Source organism: Chrysochloris asiatica, unplaced genomic scaffold (assembly GCF_000296735.1).
Source record: "Chrysochloris asiatica unplaced genomic scaffold, ChrAsi1.0 scaffold00159, whole genome shotgun sequence".
Classification (NCBI taxonomy): Eukaryota; Metazoa; Chordata; class Mammalia; order Afrosoricida; family Chrysochloridae; genus Chrysochloris; species Chrysochloris asiatica.
The window spans coordinates 6,958,786-6,979,522 of record NW_006408677.1 but is presented as its reverse complement, the minus strand read 5'-3'; the positions used below and the strand labels follow the sequence as shown (position 1 = coordinate 6,979,522).

General features: G+C 39.4%; 1 protein-coding gene across 1 annotated transcript in view; it reads left to right on the top strand.

Moving 5' to 3' along the window:
* Positions 1-20,737, top strand: part of IL1RAPL2 (interleukin 1 receptor accessory protein-like 2) — a 2,128,207-nt gene that overhangs the window by 717,368 nt on the left and 1,390,102 nt on the right. The gene's annotated exons all lie outside the window — the stretch shown is intronic.

The following is a 20,737-nucleotide window of genomic DNA, read 5'->3' as shown; positions in this document are numbered from 1 at the left end:
ACACACACAGTTTAGGAGGCTACAAGTCTGAATTCAGGGCAGGGAACACAAAATAAAGGTTTTCTCACTGTCCACAATGGAGGAGATCCTTGTGTCTTTTCAGCTTCTTTCCAGTGTTCCTTGACGATCTCCACGTGGAATTAATCTTTTCCAGTTTGTTCTTGCTTCTCTGTGTCTAATCATTTTTTATCTCAAAGACATACACTAAACTGTTATAGTCTTATTAACATAAGAAGGAAAGTCCTATTCCCAAATGGGATTACTTCCACAAGTAAAGGGGTATAGGATTTACAACACAGGTATAGGGGTATAGGATTTATAGTGGACCCAATTCAATCCATAAAACTATTCATGTGGGTAGTATACACTGTGGTTAGAATTGGGTTTGGCGGGTACTCTTTCCCATAGATAAATGACTGTTTTTACTTTGGATATGCATGACCTTAACATATTCATATATGCCAATTCTGAAAGATAAATGAGGAGTAAATGATGTCTTGAAATAAACAATAATTGAAACTCACCTGATTGAACCTACTGTATCTCACAACACTGACTGTACTCTTCGGTTTCTGATCTTCACTTTTCCCTGGATTACAAGTTTTATTTCCTTCTCTTTGATTGGTTCTTAGTGTTTACTGATTAACTCCAGTTACTGGTTGTTGTTGTTGTTAAATGCCATCGAGTTGGTTCCAACTTATAGCGACCCTGTATAGGGTTTCCAAGGAGCAGCTGGTAAGTTTAAACCATCAACCTTGTGGTTAGCAGTTCAGTACTTATCCAATTACACCACACCAGGACTCCCCAGTTACTAGTAGTAATGCTCAAATGCCAAGATTTATGTACCTCTTTTGTTCTTGGTGAGTCTGAATACTGATTCTTCTCTGTCTCTGTTTCAGACTGTGTTCCCTAGAGAAGTTAAATCAGTGAATCTTATATATGTATATAAAGATACATTTATATTAAGGGAATGGCTCACAATTGTAGAGGTGAAATAGTCCCACGTCCAGAGCAAATGAACCAAAATTTGCAGGCTTGTCCAGCTGGCTGACAGGCAAGGCAGGTAGGCAGAGTAAGCCATGATCCAAACCTAGCAGAATGCAAGCCAGCTTTGTGCATTATTTTGGATGTAGGGCATACCCCTGAGGAAACATCCTTTCAATTGATTGGCTACTCATAGTTAATAATCATAGAGTTAATTATGTCTGCTCATAGCCAATCATCATAGAGTTAACTACATATTAGATCTCACCACGGGGATAACCACATCTCAATTGCCAAACCACTGGGAATCCTAACCCAGTAAAGTTAACACAAAACCTTAACTATCACAGTCTACCACTTGTCAACTTGGCACCTAAAAACCATACTCATAATCTCTAAATAAAGACAATTATAACGTCATATTTTCACCTAACATGATAAAACTAAAATGCATACAACTGAATTAGCACCAGCCCCATTTACATCTTATATTTTACAAATGAACAAAGCAAATATATTTGACACACACACAATATATATATATATAACATATATATTCATAACAACTATAGCCCTCATTTCTGCAACATGGCCATAGCTGGTATTTAGAACTACCTTCTTGCACTACCCATTCTGTATTCACTTTACCCTCAACAAGAACCTCAACTGGTTCTTTGCCTTGTGGTTTGATCCAAACCTTCTTTCCCAAACGATCTGGGATATTAGTAATCATGTTGGAATTAGGTTGCTACAGTTTACCATTGACTTTAATCACAGGACGTGGTAGTACTAAAAGATGCCGTAAGGAATCTCCTGAATTCTGCACATATTCTTCTTTACCTCCATAATCCAATTTCCTCTTGGCAATCAGGATCAATTACACCACCCAATACACTAACTCCCTTCTTTACTTGTTGATCCAGAGAAGCACAAAATGGCTAAGATATATTATTAACTTACAGTTCAGTGGAATCAGTGCTGTGTGCCCAAGTGGGAGTATTCATCCTCTTGGAACTAAAATGTTCATACATGAAGAGTACAGAGTAGTAGGGACAGGAAGCAAAAATTTTTTAAGTGGGTCCCTAGGAGTTATAGTGAGTGGTGCCACTCCTATTTCCACCCCTTGGTTCCTGGACCTATGCATAATGGCAGTTGGAGAAATAGCACCATATCCTGTATGCTGTTTTACGGCACATCCAGCCTCCTGGAGAACATTGCCCTAACCCTGAAAAGTATTGCCACCTTGCTGGTGCTGTAATTGTATCTTTAGGTAATTCTACTGTTTGATCAAGCCAGCTGCTTCAGGATGATGAGGAACATACTAAGACATGTGAATTCTGAGCATGGGCACATTTCTGCACTGAATGTGCTGTGAATTGTGTCCCTTGATCTGAGTCGATGCTGTGTGGGATAGCAAGATGGTGGATAAAGCATTTAGTGAGTTTATGTATGGTGCTTTTTGGCAGAAGCACTGAGTACAGGGAAGGAAAATCCATATCCAGAGTAAATGTCTATTCCTGTAAGAACTAAATGCTGTCCTTTTCATTATGGAAGTGGTCTAATTTAATCAACCAGATTGCTGGCTGATCTCCACAAGGAATAGTCTCATATCTGGGACTCAGTATTCCTTTCTGCTGCTGGCAGATTGGGCACTCAGCAGCGGCTATAGTCAAGTCAGTCTTGGTGAGTGGAAGTCCATGCTACTGAATTCATGTACAAGCTCCATTCCTACCACCATAGCCACTTTGTTCATGAGCCCATCGGGCAGTAACAGGAGTGACTACAGAAAGAGCATGATTAGTTTCTATATAATGTGTCATCCTGTCCACATGGTTATAAAAATCCTCCTCTGCTGAGGTAACCCTTTGGTGTGTGTTCACATTAAACAAAAATATTTTCACCTTTTTGGCCCATTCAGGGACACATATCCACATAACTCTTTCCCACACCTCCTTGTCACCAATTTTCCAATCACGTTCCTTCCAATTCCTGACCATTCAGCCAAACCACTGGCCACAGCACATTAATCAGTGTACAGTCGCACATTTGACCATTTCTATTTCCAAGCAAAATGAACAAATAAAGTTCTGCCCATTGGATTGCTTTTCCTTCACCATTGTCCTTCAGGGTAGTCTCAGAAAGGGGTTGTAGTGCTGCTCCTGCTCACTTCTGAGTGGTGCCTGTATATCATGTAGAGCCATATGTAAACCAAGCATCAGTTTTCTCTTCCTCAATCAATTGATCATAAGGAACTCCCATTAGGTCATAAGTATAGACTGGGAGTGCGAAGGTTATATGTGATAGGACTGTAAACAATGTGAATTTGTGCCACTTCCTCATGCAATTTGCTTGTGACTTCAGGTCCTGCTTGAGTCCAGTCTCATATATACAACTTCCATTTAATGATGGAGTGTTGCTGTGTGCATCCAACTTTATGAATCTGTGGGTAAGACAACACCCAGTGCATAATGGATATCTCTGGTTGCATGGTGACTTGGTTACCTAGGGTTAGGCTGTAAGTCTCTACTAAGGCCCAATAAGAAGCCAAAAAGCTGTTTCTCAAAAGGAGAGTAGTTATCTGCAGAGGATGGGAGGGCTTTATTATTAAATCCTGTGCCTGTGTTGTGATTCACCAATAGGGACCTGCCAAAGACTCCAAACTGTATCTCTATCTATCACTAAAACTTAAAACCCCATTGGAGCTGTTGGATCGTGTGGTTCAAACAGCAGAGCAACTTGCATAACCTTCTGAACCTGTTGCAAGTTCTTTTATTTTTGTTAGCCCCACTCAAAATTAGTAGTGATTTAATCACTTGACAAATAGCTGGAGTAGCACAACTAAATGAGGGATATAAATCCAAAGTGGTGCATTCACCAGAAATTGTGTCTCTTTTTAAAATGTGGGAGGGGTCAGATGTAAGTGGAAACCATCAGAATTACCTTTACCTAACAAAACAGTAAATCAAAAAACAGTACTGCATTCTTAGAGAGATTGCAGAGATTAGTGCTATAGTCAAGGACTTGAAAGATGCCAATATCCTTCACTCTAGTAGGAATATCTCTACCTGCCCATTCCACTGAAACCCTAGAAATTTCACTGAGATGGAAGGTACCTGAATTATTGTTGGGTTAATTTCCCATCCTCTAGTATGCAGATAATGAGCTCTGGTACATAGTGGTTACGGATCGGGCTGCGAACCGAAGGTCAGCAGTTCGAAACTACCACCTGTTCTGTGGGAGAAAGATGAGGCTTTCTGCTCCTGTAAAGATATACAGCCTCCAACACTCTATACAGGGTCGCTATGAATCGGAACCGATTCCACGGCACATAACCACCACCACCAGTATGGAGATAGAATTCTGGTGTGGTGCCGTAGGATAAGCACTCAATCTCAAAGTTAGTTTGAACTGAAAGGTTGGCTGTTCAAACACACCAGCCATTCCTCAGGAGCCCTATACAGAGTCACTATGAATTGGAACTGACTTGACATCACTTAACAACAACAATAAGCATGCAGATGTTTTACCAGTAAGTCTAGAGTCATTGATACTTCTTCCTCACTAGGTACAATTAGCATTATGTCATCAATGTAATGGACTAGTGTGATATATTGGGGCAGGAAATGGTGATCAAAGTTCCTGAAGACTAAATTATGACGTAGTGTTGGAGATTTGATTTACTACTGAGGTAAGACAGTGAAAGTATAATGTTTCCCTTGCTAGCTAAGGGCAAATTAGTTCTAATGAGCTTTAGAACCTGGAATTGATAAAAAGGCATTGGCTAGACCAATAGCTGTATACCAAGTTTCAGGAGATGTGTTAATTTGCTCAAGCAATAAAACAACATCTGGAACAGCAGCTGCAAATGGAGTCACAACCTTGTTAAGTTTATGATAGAAAATCCACTGTCATTTTCCAAGATCCATCTGTTTTTTGGGTGTTTTTTTGTTTTGTTTTGTTTTGCACAGGCCAGATAGGCAAGTTAAATGGGTATATGGTGGGAATCACCACCTGTGCAAACTTCAAGTCCTTGATTGTATCACTAATCTTTACAATCCCTCCAAGAAATCAGAATTGTTTTTAGTTTACTATTTTGCTAGTTAAAGGTAATTCTAATGGTTTCTACTTGTGATTTCCAACTGTAATAGCCCTTATTAGGAATTCAATGTGGGGATTCTCCCAGTCTCTGAGTATGTCTATTCAGATTATATCTTCTGGAACTGGGGAAATCAATAAAGGATGAGTTTGAGGACCCACTGAACCCACATGAGACTGACTTTAGCTAAGACTCCATTAATAATTTAACTTGCATAAGCCCCCACTCTGGCTGGTGGGCCAAAGTGATGTTTTACGTCTCCTGGAATTAATTCAGAGCCAGTGTCCAGTCATCCCCCAAAAGTCTGATTATTTCCTTTCGCCCAATGAATGCTCACCCTTGTAAAAGGCCATAGATTCGTTTGGGGAAGGCTGGAAGAAAGACTAATAGCTGGTAGTGTAGTGTTGGCCTTCCTTAAGGGGGCCTAGCCACACCTTCATTCAAGGGATTGTGTATCTATAAACTAACTCAAGTTTGGGAATTGATTGAGATGCCATGATTCTCTATTTGGCAATTAAAATTAGACTGTCATTCACTTGACCTAGAGTTCCTCCTCTTGTACAAATCAAGTAAATATTTAGTAGGTTTCCTATCTATTTCACTCCTACGGACACCCTGTCTAATTGTTGTTGTTAACTGTTATTGAGCCAGTTCTGACTCATAGCTACAATGTATACGTTTTCTGAAGAGTGGCTTGTGGGTTTAAACTGCTGATCTTGTAGTTATCTAGTGCTTATCCTACAGGGCCACACCAGGACTCCCATGTATGAAGTCTATATGAGTTACAATATTGTAATTACTGCTTTGATTCTTTTATCCATTAAAGTAACCAATGTAAAGGTAGACATTTCATAGCAAGGAAGGGAGTGACTAACTTTCCAGTCTAGGAGCAGAGGTCCCTAGGACCATCATCGGAGAAGAGCTGAGAGCGGGACCCTACCCAGAGAAGCAGTGATGCCTGAGATGGAGGCAGAGATGATGACATGGAGCGATGGTGCAGCTGGGGACTTTAGATCCAGAGAGGGAGAGCGATTGTGTGCTGAAGACTGGGGTGTGGGGGGTAGTGTAGGGGGCAGGCTTGCAGGGTATACCCTTTGGTTGGTTTATGATGCATGGAGGGGATTGTAACCATGGCAATGAAACAATATACGATAGAATGAATGTAAAACTAATGTTCTCCCATGTAAACTATCGTATAATTCACAATAAAACACACACAAAAAACAATGGCCACCATTGTTGACTAAGTGCTGCCATTTGGCTCCTACCACCATGGGGTCCAATCAGTCTCATTGTGGTTGTAGTTGTTGTTGTTAGGTGCCATTGAATCAGCACTAACTCATAGCAACCCTCTAAAGAACAGAACGAAACACTGATCAATCCTTGGCCAACGTCACAGTCATTGCTACACATGAGCCCATTGCTGTGCCCACTGTACCAATCATTCTCATTGAGGGGTCTTCCTCTTTTCTTCTGACCCTCCACTTTACCAAACATGACATCCTTCTCCAGCAACTGGTCCCTCCTGATAATATGTTAAAAGTATAAGAGATGAATTTTGGTGATCCTGGCTTCCAAGGAACACTCTGGCTATACTTCTTCCAACACAGATTTGTTTGTTCTTTTAGCATTTAATGGTACTTTTAATATTCTCTTCCATCACCATAACTCAAATGTATCAATTATTCTATGCTCATCCTTATTCACTGTCCAACTATTGTGATTAGGTGTCTTAATTCATTTAGGGCAGTTCCTACTTAAAATCTATCTTACATAATATAGCCGTGATAGCAGTCTTCAAGGATGCTAGGTCTTCCTTTACAAATTTATTCCTCACTGTTGTGATTATTCCATGTATGTGTTTATGGGTTTATCCTGACAAATCACTATAACATGACCATTTTCTGAAACCTTTGGATTCCTTCCTCTACTGAATATGGAGGCAGATCTGATATTTCAACTTGATGTGTTTTAGGCCACTCACTGCGCAATGCATGTTTCAGTGAACCCACCAAATAAACTATCAAGCAGATATTTTGGAGTATAACATACTTCTTCCTTGCTCACAAATCGTACTTTACCTTTTGGGGTCACTGAGACTTAAGTCTAGTTATAGGTCTAGAAGCAATAATTGGTGGAGGTGTTTCCTGAAAACATTCAGCAATGTCTTCCAAGACATATACCTTAAGTGATGCCACAAACAATGCCTTAGGAAGTACCATTAAGTTAATCTCATCAAGAGTCGGCAGAGGATTGATAAAGGAAACCAGGGTAAATTGCTACAATTTTATGAACTTGACCTATACTCATGGAGGTAGTAACTCTAAATACCAACAGAGAGTTTGATGCTTCACATCAAGTATCAATGTTATCACCTCTGTGCACAGGGTACATAGGGATGGGAAACTTAGACATTGGCTACCTAAAATGATGGGGCGATAAAGGCACCAAGTGACTGGTTAACAAGGTTTTAAGAGGGAATTTAGTTTAAGAGTGTGGGGGGGAAGAAAGAGTCCCCACTGAGTAGATTTCATCTTGTCTAGATGAGTCTGGTTAAAATAGATATAGATACGATTCTTATGATTCAATAGTAAGTAATAGTTAACATGACTAATTGAAACTATCACAGTTGTAAAGGTAGAAATTATGTATCAAAAATGGGGAAGTAGTTAATCTTACATTCCAGAAACAAAGGATCCTAGGACCATCAAGGGAGAAGAGCACAAGTAGAATGCGAGATCTTATCCAGAGAAGAAGAGAAACCAGAGATGGAGGCAGAAATGGGGACATGGAAAGCGGAAACAGCTGAGGAATCTAGATTCATGGGAAGAAAGGGACTGAGAGCTGGTGGCCAGGAGGCACACTTGTGCCCTTTGGTGGTGTAAATTATTATACATGACTGAGTGTTTAAATAAATAAATAAGAGCTAAAATGAATGGAGAGAAATACTGTTATCTGATGGTACATGAAGGGGATTATAATCATTGTAATGAAACAAAGTGTATGATTTGTTGAATGTAAAACTGGTGATCTGCCTGGTAAACTTTCACTCAATTCACAATAAAAACTTAAAAAATAATAGAAAAAAGAATGGGCAGAAGAGATGTTTTTTATCCTGTTTCTTCCCAATCAGTGTCCTCACTTTAGGATCATGCACCATTTCAGGTTGGGAGTTGAACGGTCCTTTTAAGACTCTGGGTTTTGTTTCAGCAATATCAGATTTGCTATTAGTGAAGATGACTTAAAATATGTACTGATGAAGATCAAAGAGCACAGCCTTCAGTATGGATTGCATCTCAATATAAAGAAAACAAATATCCTCACCACTGGACCAATAAACAACATTCTGATCAATGGAGAAAAAATTGAAGTTGTCAAGGACTTAATTCTTCTTGGATCAACTATCAACACTCATGGAAGCAACAGTCAAGAAATCAAACAACGTATTGCACTGGCAAATCTGAAGCACAAGACTTATTTAAAGTGTTGAAGATCAAAGATGTCAGCTTGAGGACTAAGGTGTGCCTGACCCAAGCCATGGTATTTTCAATAACCTCATATGCATGCAAAAGCTGGACAGTGAATAAGGAAGATCGTAAAAGAATTGATGCTTTTGAGTTATGGTGTTGGAAGAGAATATTGGAAGTGCCATGGGCACTGCTACAAGTTGATGAACTTGACCTATACTTATGGATGTAGTAGCTCAAAATACCAACTGAGAGGGAAGGAATCTTCACATCAAGTATCAATCCTATCCCCTCTGTATACAGGGTAGATAGGGACGGGTAACTTAGACATTGGCTACCTAATATGAGGTGGCAATAAAGGCACAAAGTGACTGGCTTACAAGTTTTCAAGAGGGAGTTTAATTTAAGAGTGTGTGAGGGAAAGCAGAGTCCCCATTGAATAATTTTCATCTTGTCTAGATGGATCTGGTGAAAATAGATGGGGATAAGAATCTTAAGTGAGTAATTGTTATCATGACTAATTGCAACTGTCATAACTGTAAAGGTAGAAGTTTTGTAACAAAAACGGGGGAGTAGTAAATCTTACTTACAGTCCAGAAACAGAGGACCCTAGTCTCATCAAGTGAGAAGAGCAAAAGTGGAATGTGGGACCCTATCCAAAGAAGAAATGACACCAGAAATGGAGGCAGTGATGGGAATAGAGAGAGAGAGAGCAGCTGAGGACTCTAGACTCATGAAAAGAAAAAGCCTGAGTGCTGGTAGCCAGGAAGCAGTCTTACTACCAGGAATGTGTCCTTTAGTTGTTTAAATTATTATGTATTCCTGAGTGTTTTTGTGTTGTTGTTGGTGTTGTTGTCAGGTGCCATCGAGTTGGAACCGACTCACAGCGACCCCACGCACAGCAGAACGAAACAATGTCTGATCCTGGGCCAACCTCACTACCAATGCCACACTTGAGTCCATCAATGATGCCACCTGGCCAATCCATCTCGTTAGGGGTCTTCCTCTTTTTCTCTGACCCTCCACCTTACCCAGCATGACATCCTTCTCCAGCGACTGTTCCCTCTGGACAATATGTCCAAAGTAAGGAGCACTCTGGCTGCACTTCTTCCAAAACAGATCTATTGGTTCTTTTGGCAGTCCATGGCACTTTCAGCATTCTCCTCCAACACCACAACTCAAAGGCATCAATTCTTCTATGATCTTGCTTATTCACTGTCCAGCTTTCGTATCCATATGAGGTTCTTGAAAATACCATGGCTTGGGTCAGGAGCACCTTAGTCCTCAAGCTGACATCTCTGCTCTTCAATACTTTAAAAAGTTCCTTGTGTACACCCCCAAAAACAACAACAACAACAACAACAACAAATAGAGGGAATATAAGCAAATACTGTTGTGTGATGATTCATGAAGGAGACTATAATCATTGCAATGAAATGATGGTGTAAAGCAGATGTTCTCTCATGAAAACTATCACCCAATTCACAGTGAAAACTTTTAAAAACTTTTTTTTTTTTTTTGGTCAGACTTGAGAACTGCTAGAAAACTCATCCTTATGATTTTGTTTCTCTAGAACCACTCTCGGTGCCAAATACCTTAGGATCAGTTCCCTAGAGAAGCAAAACCAGTGAAGCATATATGTATATATCTAAAGAGAAAATGGTATCAAGGAAATAGCTCACAGTTGTAGAGGTGGAAAAGTCCCCAGTCCAGGTCAGATGAACCAAGATCTAGTAGACAGGTCCAGCCGGCAGGCAGGCAGACAGGTGATAAAGCAGGAAACTGGCTCAAGTCTAAAAAAAACAGATTTTGTAGGATGAACCAGATGTAAGACCTAGACCCAGCAGAAAGCAAGTAAGCTTTGCCTGAGTGTCCATTATATTAGGTGCAAACCATACCCCCAAGGAAACATCCTTTCAATTGTGTGGCTGCTCATAGCAAATCATCATAAAGTTAACTATACACTGTATTAGATCTCACCATGTGAATAATCACATCTCAGCTGCCAAACCACTGGGAATCCTGGCCCAATCAAGTTGACACAAAACATAAACTATCACAGTCTCTCATTGCTATTTTTGTCCAGTATTTGCATTATGTCCAGTTCAGTGCATTAGCATAAGAAAGAAATCATACTGGATTTACTAAGAACTTTAGTTATCATTTTAAATATAAGAGGTTGGTGACCATCAAAATGATGGGTAATTCTTGCTCAGTGATAGGTGTTGAGTACAATGTTAATTCTCCTATTCTTACTAATTGCTACTCTATTAGACATCACCCATCTTCCATTCTCCACTCAGCACATTGCTTCTTTACACTCATAGCATTAGAATGTTAATATGTATGTGTGCCAGGCTTAGTAAAAGGCCAATTTGTCTTGGGCCTTGCTTCATCTCCCATCCTCTGCTCTGTTTCTGCCACTTGGAAAATTTAATCCTTTCACATGATCTTACACTCAGGCTGTTCTCTCCCTTCACTTTTTTTTTTTTTTTAACCATTCCATTCACAATACAAAAGTTTAAAATAAAATAAATAAAATTATTTAATGGGGGAGAGAGATTGACATGATAAGAGCTATTTTTAAAATTTGTATGTTTCACACCTACGTTTAACTCCCTGGTTGATGCTGACTTCATCCCACAGCACCTGCCCCCACCTATTTGTTTCTCTGTTACTATGGAGTTGCTCTGAGGAGAGTACCTGTTTTTGTTTTATTGTTATTATATCCTCTTTGGGATGCTAACCTGTAGATTTTATAGCTGTAAAATATTTCACATAGACTACTGCAGGGATGCTCAGGAGACCTGGGAAACAGGAACATGGTTCTGGAGATCAGCTTAGGAGACAGTCAGTGTTATCTCTACACATTTTCTTTCAAGGTGTTATTGTAAATTATGTGACACTTTACATGGGAGAACTTTAGCTTTACATTCATCCTATCATATATCATTTCACGGGTATGGTTATAATCCCCTCCATGCATTATCAACCAACCAAATTGTATACACTGCAACCTTAACCCACCGGTCGTCAGCACACAGCCCCTCTCCCTCTCTGGGTCTAAAGTCCCCAGCTGCTCCATCTCCCCATGTATTTGTCTCTGCCTCAATCTCTGGTGTCACTGCTTCTCTGGGGAGGGTCCTGCTCTCCGCTCTTTTCCCATGATGGTCCCAATGAACTCCGCTCCTAGACCGCAAAGTCAATCACTCCACTCCTTTTGCTACAAAACATCTACCTTTACATTTCTAACTCTTATAATCAGTCCTGATAACAATCATTCACTATTGTATGACAAGAGACCTATCCCCATCTCCTTTCATAAGCTTTGCCCAGACAGATTGGATACTACTCAGTGAAGAGTCTACCTTCCTCCATGTCCTCTGGATCTAGGCTCCCTCTTGAAACCTTGTAAGCCAGTTACTTCTTGCCTTTGAAGCCCCCCTATTTTGGGTAGCCAATGTCCAAGTTGCCCATTCCTGTCTACTCTGTGTATGGAGGGGGTGGGAATGATCCTCACTGTAACGATTTGTTCCCTCTTTTGAGCTACTGCATCCATAGGTATAGGTCAAGTTAATCAAATCGTATCAGATTATTCTTTTTTTCCTCTTCTTTCTTCTGCTTGAGCTCTGATCCTCCAGTCATTGAAGCCAGGTCAAGTGGGTATTATCTGCAAGTGTGGAAGTACTTATGCATATGCCCTCTCTTCTTATCACCTGGAAACTACACTCTCCACTCTAGTCCTCTGTGGCTATGTCAGTGACTCTGGGCCCAAGACTCCCAAGGTCTTGCCAAACTGCTGGCCAACCAGGTCTCCACAAGGGTTCATAGGAGTCTATTGAACGTTGTAGGGTTTAGCTCACAGTTTCATTGCTGTTTTTCCTCACTTCCCCTTATCAGTGACAGACGTGGTCAACAATCAGAGTGTGTATTCCCATTGAGTCTTAGTCCTGGAAGTGGGTTTGCCCTGAGGGGACCCGACCACTTGCCTTAATGTCTCCTGGGCAAGCAACTTACCTGTTCTTGAAGTAATCAGTCGGACTGCCTATATTATTTTGTGTTTTTCCTGTAGGTCTTTCTTTCAAGAAGTATCTTCTGTTCTTCTAGCCACTCCAGACTGGTCTGCTTGTCCTTTGAAGTGGAAATCTCCCACCTCAGAAGATTCTGGATGGGGTTCAGGATTCCACCTATGGTCTTATGTAATGCAGAGGCTTTGCAGGAAGCGTCCTTCACTGGCCACATTGTAGCCCCATTTTAGGTATTCCAATCAGTTATAGGCAGAAGACAGACTTACAACCTTTCTACGGTGATATTTCTGGCCATTTCTTTCTCTCCCCCTCAAGTATCTATTTTATAATGGTATGCCATGGAAACCAAGATTCAAAAGAAAGTCAAGTATCTTAACAGTATTTCCCCACTTTTGCCCATTTCAACGATGTCTCAATCCCTGTATCCCAGAGCCCTGTTATTCAAAGGTTGTGCATACATCATTATTTACCTCTGTCCCACTTAGCCCATGTAAACCTGCCTAATTGTTTTCCCATTTGCTTTGTTCTTCCATTTCCCTCCCCCTTCTTATGTATTGCCCCCCTATCTAGCACCCAAAGTATCCTGTGACTATTACCTACCCTGTGCTCTACCTTTCCCTACCCTGTGCGTTACTTTTCCCTCCCTCCCCCAACCCATCCCCCACATTCTGATAACCAGCAAACTATCCTCCTCCCTTTTAGTATGGGTTATTTTTCTTAGTCTTTTATAGTAGGGGTCCTATTCAATATTTCTCCTTTTGTGACTGATTAATTTCTCTCAACATAATGTCCTCAAGGTTCATCCATGTTATGCAGTGGCTTGCCACTTCCTTAGTTATTCTTCAAGGTAGCATAATATTCCATTGTGTGTATGTACCACAATTTGTTTATCCATTCTTCAGTTGATGGACACTTAGGCTGTCTCCATCTTTTTGCTATTGTAAATAGTGTTGCTGTGAACATTGGTGTGCATATATCTACTTGTGCTATGGCTCGTATTTCTTGTGGGTAAATACTAAGTAGAGGAATTGCTGGATCATAAGGTATTTCCTTTTCCAACCTTCTGAGGAAGCGCCATATTGATTTCCAGAGAGGCTGGACCATTTTGCAATCCCACCAGCAATGCAGTAGCATCCCAGTTTCTCCACATCCCTGTCAGCATTTATTGTCCTCTACTTTTTTGATCTCTGCTGTTATAGCTAGTGCAATATGATATCTCATTGTTGTTTTGATTTGCATCTCTCTAATGGCTAGTGATTGTAAACATTTTTTCATATGTTTATGGTTGCCTGGATCTCCTCATTGGTGAAATGTCTGTTCATGTCCTGCACCTATTTTTTAATTAGGCTATTTGTCTTTTTCTTATAGAGGTGTTGTAGTTTCCTATATATTTTAGAAATGAGTCCCTTGTCTGATGTGTCTTTCCAAAAGATTTTTCTCATTCTGTGGGTTCCCATTTTACTCTTCTGGTGAAGTCTTTTGATGCATATAAGTTTTAATTATTAGTATGTCCCAATCATCTATTCTGTCCACTTCTATTTGTGTAGTTTTCAAAGTGTTTGGTAGTCTGTGTATTCCCAGAATTAGTGCGCTCACATGTGTCCTTATTTTTTCATTGGTGGCCTTCATAATTCTGGGATTCACATTTAGGTCTTTAATCCATGTTGAGTTGGTTTTTGTATAAGGTGTGAGGTGAAGGTCTTGTTTCAATCTTTTGCAAATCGCTTTCCAGTTCTGCCAGCACCATCTGTTAAAGAGATTATTACATCCCCATTCAATATATTTAGGTAGTTTGTCAAAAATCAGTTGGCTGTATGTGGATTGGTTCATTTCTGGATTCTAGATTCTGTTCCATTAATCAATGTATCTTTCATTGTACCAGTACCAAGCTGTTTTGACCACTGTAGCTGTGTAATAAATTTTGAAGTCGAGGAGTGAGAGGTTTCAAACCTTATTCTTCTTCTTAAACAGTGCTTTCCTAATCCTGTGTCTCTTTCCTTTACATATAATGTTTATCATATTTCTTTTTCCATTTCTTTGAAGAATGTCATTGGAATCAATTGGGATTTCATTATATGTGTAAATTGCTTTGGGCAGTATTAACATATTCCCAATATTAAGTCCAGGAGCATCATACATTCTTCAATTTTTTAGGTCCATTTTGGTTTCTTGTAGTAGTGTTTTGAAGTTTTCTTTATATAAGTCCTTTTTTTCTCTGGTTGCATTTATTCCTAGATATTTCATCCTTTGGGCAGCTATTGTAAATTGTATTGCTTTCCCTAATGTTCTTTTCAGCTCTGTCGTTTTTGGTATAGTGAAATCCAACTGATTTTTGTATGTTGGTCTTATATCTCGCCACTTCAGTGAATCTTCCACTGAGTTCTAGTAGCTTTTTTTTACTGAGTTTTGGTAAAGAGCTTTACTTCCTCTTTACCAATTTGGATTCCTTTAATTTCCATATCTTGATGTATAGTTCTTGTTAAGATTTCCATCACAGTAATGAATAAGAGTGGTGATAAAGGGCATTCTTGTCTGGTTCCTGTTCACAGAGGGAAGGCTTTCAGTTTCTCTCCATTGAGAGTAAAGTAGGCTGTTGGTTTTGTATGTTGTTGTTGTTGTTAAGTGCTGCCGAGTCGGTTCCGACCCATAGCGACCCTGTACAAGGTTTCCGAGGGTGTAAATCTTTACGGGAGTAGAAAGCCTCATCTTTCTCCCGCGGAGCTGCTGGTAGTTTCAAACTGCTGACCTTCAGGTTCACAGCCCGATTCGTAACCACTACGCTACCAGAGCTTGGTTTTGTATATATCCACTTAATTATGTTGCGGAATTTCCCTTCAATTCCTATTTTGTTGAGTGTTTTTATCATGAATGGATGTTGGATTCTGTCAACTACTTTTTCTGCATCAATCGATATGATTACGTGGTTCTTTTCTTTTTTCTTTTTTATATGGTGGATAATGTTCGTTTTTCTAATGTGGAACCATCCTTGCATCCCTTATATGAATCCCACTTGATCATGATGTATTATCTTTTTGATGTGCTGCTAGATTCTGTTGGCTAGGATTTTGTTGAGAATTTTTACATCTATATTCTTGAGGGATGTTGGTCTATACTTTTCTTTCTTAGTGATGTTCTTCCCAGGTTTTGGTATGAGGGTTATGCTTGCTTCATAAAATGTATTAGGAAGTTTTCCATCCTCCTCTATCTTCTGGAATAATTTGAGTAGAATTGGTTACAGTTCTTCCCTGAATGTTTGGTAGAACACACCAGTGAAGTCGTCTGGGCTTGGACTTATTTTGGTTGGGAGTTTTATAATGACTTGTTAAATTTCTTCTTTTGTTATGGGTCTGCTCAGGTTTTCTACTTTACTTTGTATAAGTTTAGGTAGGTCGTGTTTTAATAAAAATGTATACCTCTCTTTTAAGTTTTCAAATTTGTTGGAGTACATCTCTTCATAGTATTCTGTTATTATCCTTTTGATTTCCTTTAGTTCTGTTGTGACATCTCCCATGTGTTTTTTAATGTGTATTATTTGTGTCTTCTCCCTCTTTTCTTTTGTTAGGTTTGCCAATGATCTGTCAATTTTGTTAATTCAGTCAAAGAATCAGCTTCTTTTCCTTTTGATTGTTTCTATAGTTTTTCTGTTTTCTATCTCATTTATTTCTGCTCTAATCTTTATTATTTATTTTCTTTTGGTGGCTGTCGGTTCCCTCTGTTAGTCTGTTTCTAATTGTTGTAGATGCTGTGTTAACGTGTTAATTTTGGTTCTTTCTTCTTTTTGGATGTGTGCATTTATTGTAATAAATTGTCCTCTCAGCACCATTTTCACTGTGTCCCAAAGATTTTGGTATATTGTGATTAGGTTCTCATTTATTTTTAGGAATTCTGTGTGTTCACGTTTAATTTCTTATACTACCCTGTCTCTTTTCAGCAGGTTGTTATTCAGTTTCCATGTATTTGATTTTATTTGCTTGGTCTTCCTATTGTTGATTTCTAATTTGATAACATTGTGGTCTGAGAAGATGCTTTGTAGTATTTTGATATTTGTAAATTTATGGAGATTTGTTTTGTGGCCTATGACATCGTCTATTCTGGAGAATGTTCTATGTGTACTGGAAAAGAATGTTTATTATGTTGTTGTTGTGTTGAATGCTGTGTACACATCTATGAGTTCCAGTTGGCTGATTGTGTTGTTTAGTTCTTCTGTGTCTTTGTCAAGTTTCTTTCTGGTTGTTCTATCCATTTTTGAAAGCGGTGTATTAAAATCACCCACTATTATTGTAGATTCATCTATTTGTTTCTTCAAATCTATTAGAGTTTGTTTTATATATTTTGGAGCTCTTTCATTGTGAACATAGATATTTATTATGGATATGTCATCTTGTTCAATTGTCCCTTTTATCAAGCGATAATGTCCATATTTATCTATGCCTTAAGTTTATTTTATCAAAGATTAGTATGGCCACTCCTGTTTGTTATTGACTGCAATTAGCTTGATGTATTTTTTTACATCCTTTCACTTTTGAATCTGTTTTTGTCTCTGTGTGTGAGATGTGTCTCTTGTAGACAGCATATTGAAGGATCTTGTTTTCTTATCCATTCTGCCAGCCTCTTTAACTGGTGTATTTAATCCATTTACACTGAGTGTAATTGTCTATAGATATTGATTAATTGTTGTCATTATGCTTGTTTTTTTGTGGTGTTGCTGCTTTCTTGGTTCTGTGTGTCTTCCTTTGCTGAGTTCATGCTTTTTGCATTCTTTCTTGTGAGTTTCCTCATAGTTTTAATGTTTCCATTTTCTTCTTGGATTTTCATTTTCTTGGTATGTTGTGAAGTGTTAATTTTCTTTGAGGTTACCTTATAGCCCATACTTTCCCCTCTACTATTTACTGTACTCTATTGGAGTCCTGGTGTGGTGTTGTGGGTTAATGCGCCAGACTGCAAAGCCGTTTGAACTGCAGGGTCGGTGGTTCAAGCTCACCAGCTGCTCCTCGGAAACCCTATACAGGGTTGCTATGGGTCAGAACTGACTCAATGGCACTTACCAACATCTTTTCCATCTGGATCTCTGTTTCTACAAGGTTACCTTCTTTTACATTGTAATTGTTTTGATCATAGACTGACTTCCCAGATTCTCTGAGTTTGTTCTTATAGTTTTGGTCTTTTCTAGACTCTTCTTTCTGTTGAATTAATTCTGGGGGTTGCTCCCATGTATGTCAATCTCTGGTTGTTGTCTGTTCTTGTTTGTTCTCAGTCCACAGAACTCCCTTTAGGATATTATGTAGTGCAGGGTTGGCTTTGGCAAAATCCCTTAGGTTCTGTTTATCTGGGAATGGTTTGATTACACTGACATATTTGATTGATAGCTTTGCTGGATAAAGGATTCTTGGTTGGCAGTTTGTTTCTTTTCCTTTCTTTCAGTGCTTTATATATTTATCCCGATTGCCTTCTTGCCTGCATGGTTTCTACTGAGAGATCAGAGCTTAATCTGACTTGCTTGCCTTTGTATGTAACACTTCTCTTTTCCCTAGCTGCTTTCATGAGTGTCTCCTTACCTTTGATTTTGGAGAGCTTGATTATGATATGTCTTGGTGATTTTCTTTAGGGATCTATCCTTCCTGGGATTCATTGAGCTTCTTGAGTGTTTATCTTTTCACTTTTCAGGATGTTAGAGAAATTTTCTTCCAGCAGTTTTTCAACTATTTCCTCTGTGGACTTGTGGGATTCTTCTTGTTCTGGAATGCTGGTAATTCTTAACTTATTGCTCTTTATGTTGTCCAACATGAATCTTAGATCTTCAGATTTTTGTATCCTTTTTTCTGTTTGTTCTTCTGTATTAGTGGTATTAAGACATTTGTCTTCCAGCTCACTGGGTCTGCTTTCCATCTCTTCTAGTCTACTCCTTTTCCCTTTCAGTGTTTTATCTATTCCTGATATTCTATTATTGATTGTTTGGACCTCTTTCTGTAGGTTTTGAATTGTTTCCAATGTAGTATCTATCTTATTTTGTTGTTCCTCTAGCACTTTCCTGACTTCTCCCTTATTTTTCTCAACTCCATTGTAAAGTGTTTTGAAACATTTTATAATCATTTTTCTGAATTCCTTCTCAGGTGTTTCCACGGCCTGCCCTCCTTCCAGAATGGAGTCCAGATCTATCTCTTAGTTATCTGTCTCAAACATTTTATCTTGTTTCTGGACATGTGCTGATATGTCATCTGCTTTTGCTTCTTGGACATGTTTAGTGTTTATCTATGGCCTTAATATTTCATTGAGTATGTGTTTTGGTATTTTTTATGCTTTCTGATTGCTTCCAGGTAGATATGGTCAGGATGTGGGCTTCTGTTTTCACTCTCCTTATTGCTTAACTCAGATTAAGTTTCACAGGTGTTGTGTGCCTCCCTGGTATATGACAGTTGGTATTTGTTCTTTCCTGGATTTTGGTGTTTTGTAGAGTGTGACTGTAGCTTGACTGTGTGGCAGCAGTTGTTGGCTCCTCTTGGGTAATAAAGGGAGAGAAAGAGTCCCCAAAGTTATAAAGGGGAGCATAAAACAGCAAAAAAAGCAACATTAAAAAAAGAAAACACACACACACACACACACACACACCCAAAAAAAAAAAAAAAAACCCAACAACATCAAAAAACTTGACTGGATACTGTAGTATATAATCACAGATAGGGAGAGGAGGGACAGAAGAAAAATTTAAAAAAAGAAAAAAAAAATCTGTAACCTAATATGAGTATGTCTTTAATATCCTCTTTCAGTTTCTTGACTTCAAGGCTGCCTGAGAGATTTCAAGATGCCACTATTGGTTTTCATCCTATACCTCAGGATTTAATTTAATTTTTTCCTGTTTTGTTTTTAAACTTTCTTTCACCCCTTGGTCTGGCCTTTTCCATATTTAAAACAAAAAAACAAAAAAACAGTTCAGGGCTGGTGTGGCAGAAGAACCCACCAGTGATGAGGTTGGGGGGTGTCCACTCTCTCAGGCAGCCCTTCTAGTTACCAGTGGCGGGGGGGCAATGAAGAGACACACACACACACACACACACAAAAGTAAATCAGAACAAAGAAAAACAGACAAAGTATATTGTCCACCTTTGCTCCAAGATTCCTGCAGCATTTTCCTTGGTGTGTCTGTTCCACCGCTTGTTCTTACTGTTTGGTCTTGCCAAAGTTGTCACCTCCAGGCTGCTGAGCCTGCAGATTCAAAAGTACACAATTTCTTACTTCTGCTACAAGTTCCACTAGCTATAAGCCTTCAGACTTTAAAAATATTCCTCCCTATGTATTTCTGAGTTTTGGAGCTCTGCCCTGAATCGTCTTTACCTGGTATTCTGTGGTAATGCTGATGGTAAACCTCACTGCCCCTCCATCCTAGCTGCCATCAAGCCCTGCCCTCTGAATATATCTCTCCATTATCTTGTAATGCCATTTTCCACACACTTTTTGTAGCATCCATTTTATATGTCTTTAATTCTGTGGATTTCCTACAAGCCTGCCCCCTGGTCACTAGCATATAGCCCCTCTCCTTCTCTGAGTCTATAGTCCCCAGCCTCTCCATTTCTCCACGTATTCATCTCTGCCTCTATCACTGGTGTCACTTTTTCTCTGGGTAGGGTCCCACACTCTGCTCTTCTCCCTTAATGGTCCCAGAGACCTCCACTCCTGGACTTCAATGTCAATCACTCCCCTCCTTTTGCTACAAGACATCTACATTTACATTTCCTACCCTCACAGTCAGTCCTGATAACAATTATTCACTATTGTACCACAAGAGATCTATCCCTATCTCCTTTCATCAGCCCTGTCCAGACAGATTGGATACTACTCAAGGGAGATTCTACCTTCCTCCATGCCCTATGGATCTAGATTCCCTCTTGAAAGCTTGTAAGCCAGTCACTTCTTGCCTTTGTAGCCCCCGCATTCTGGATAGCCAATGTTCAAGTTGCCCATCCCTGTCTATTTTGCATATGGAGGGGGAGGGAATGATCCTCACTGTAAAGATTTGTTCCCTCTTTTGAGCTACTGCATCCATAGATGAAGGTCAAGTTTATCAAATTGTATCAGAGTATTCTTTTGTTCCTCTTCTTTATGCTTCTAGTTGAGTTCTTCTCTTCCAGTCATTGAAGCAAGGTCAAGTGGCTATTATCTGCAAGTAT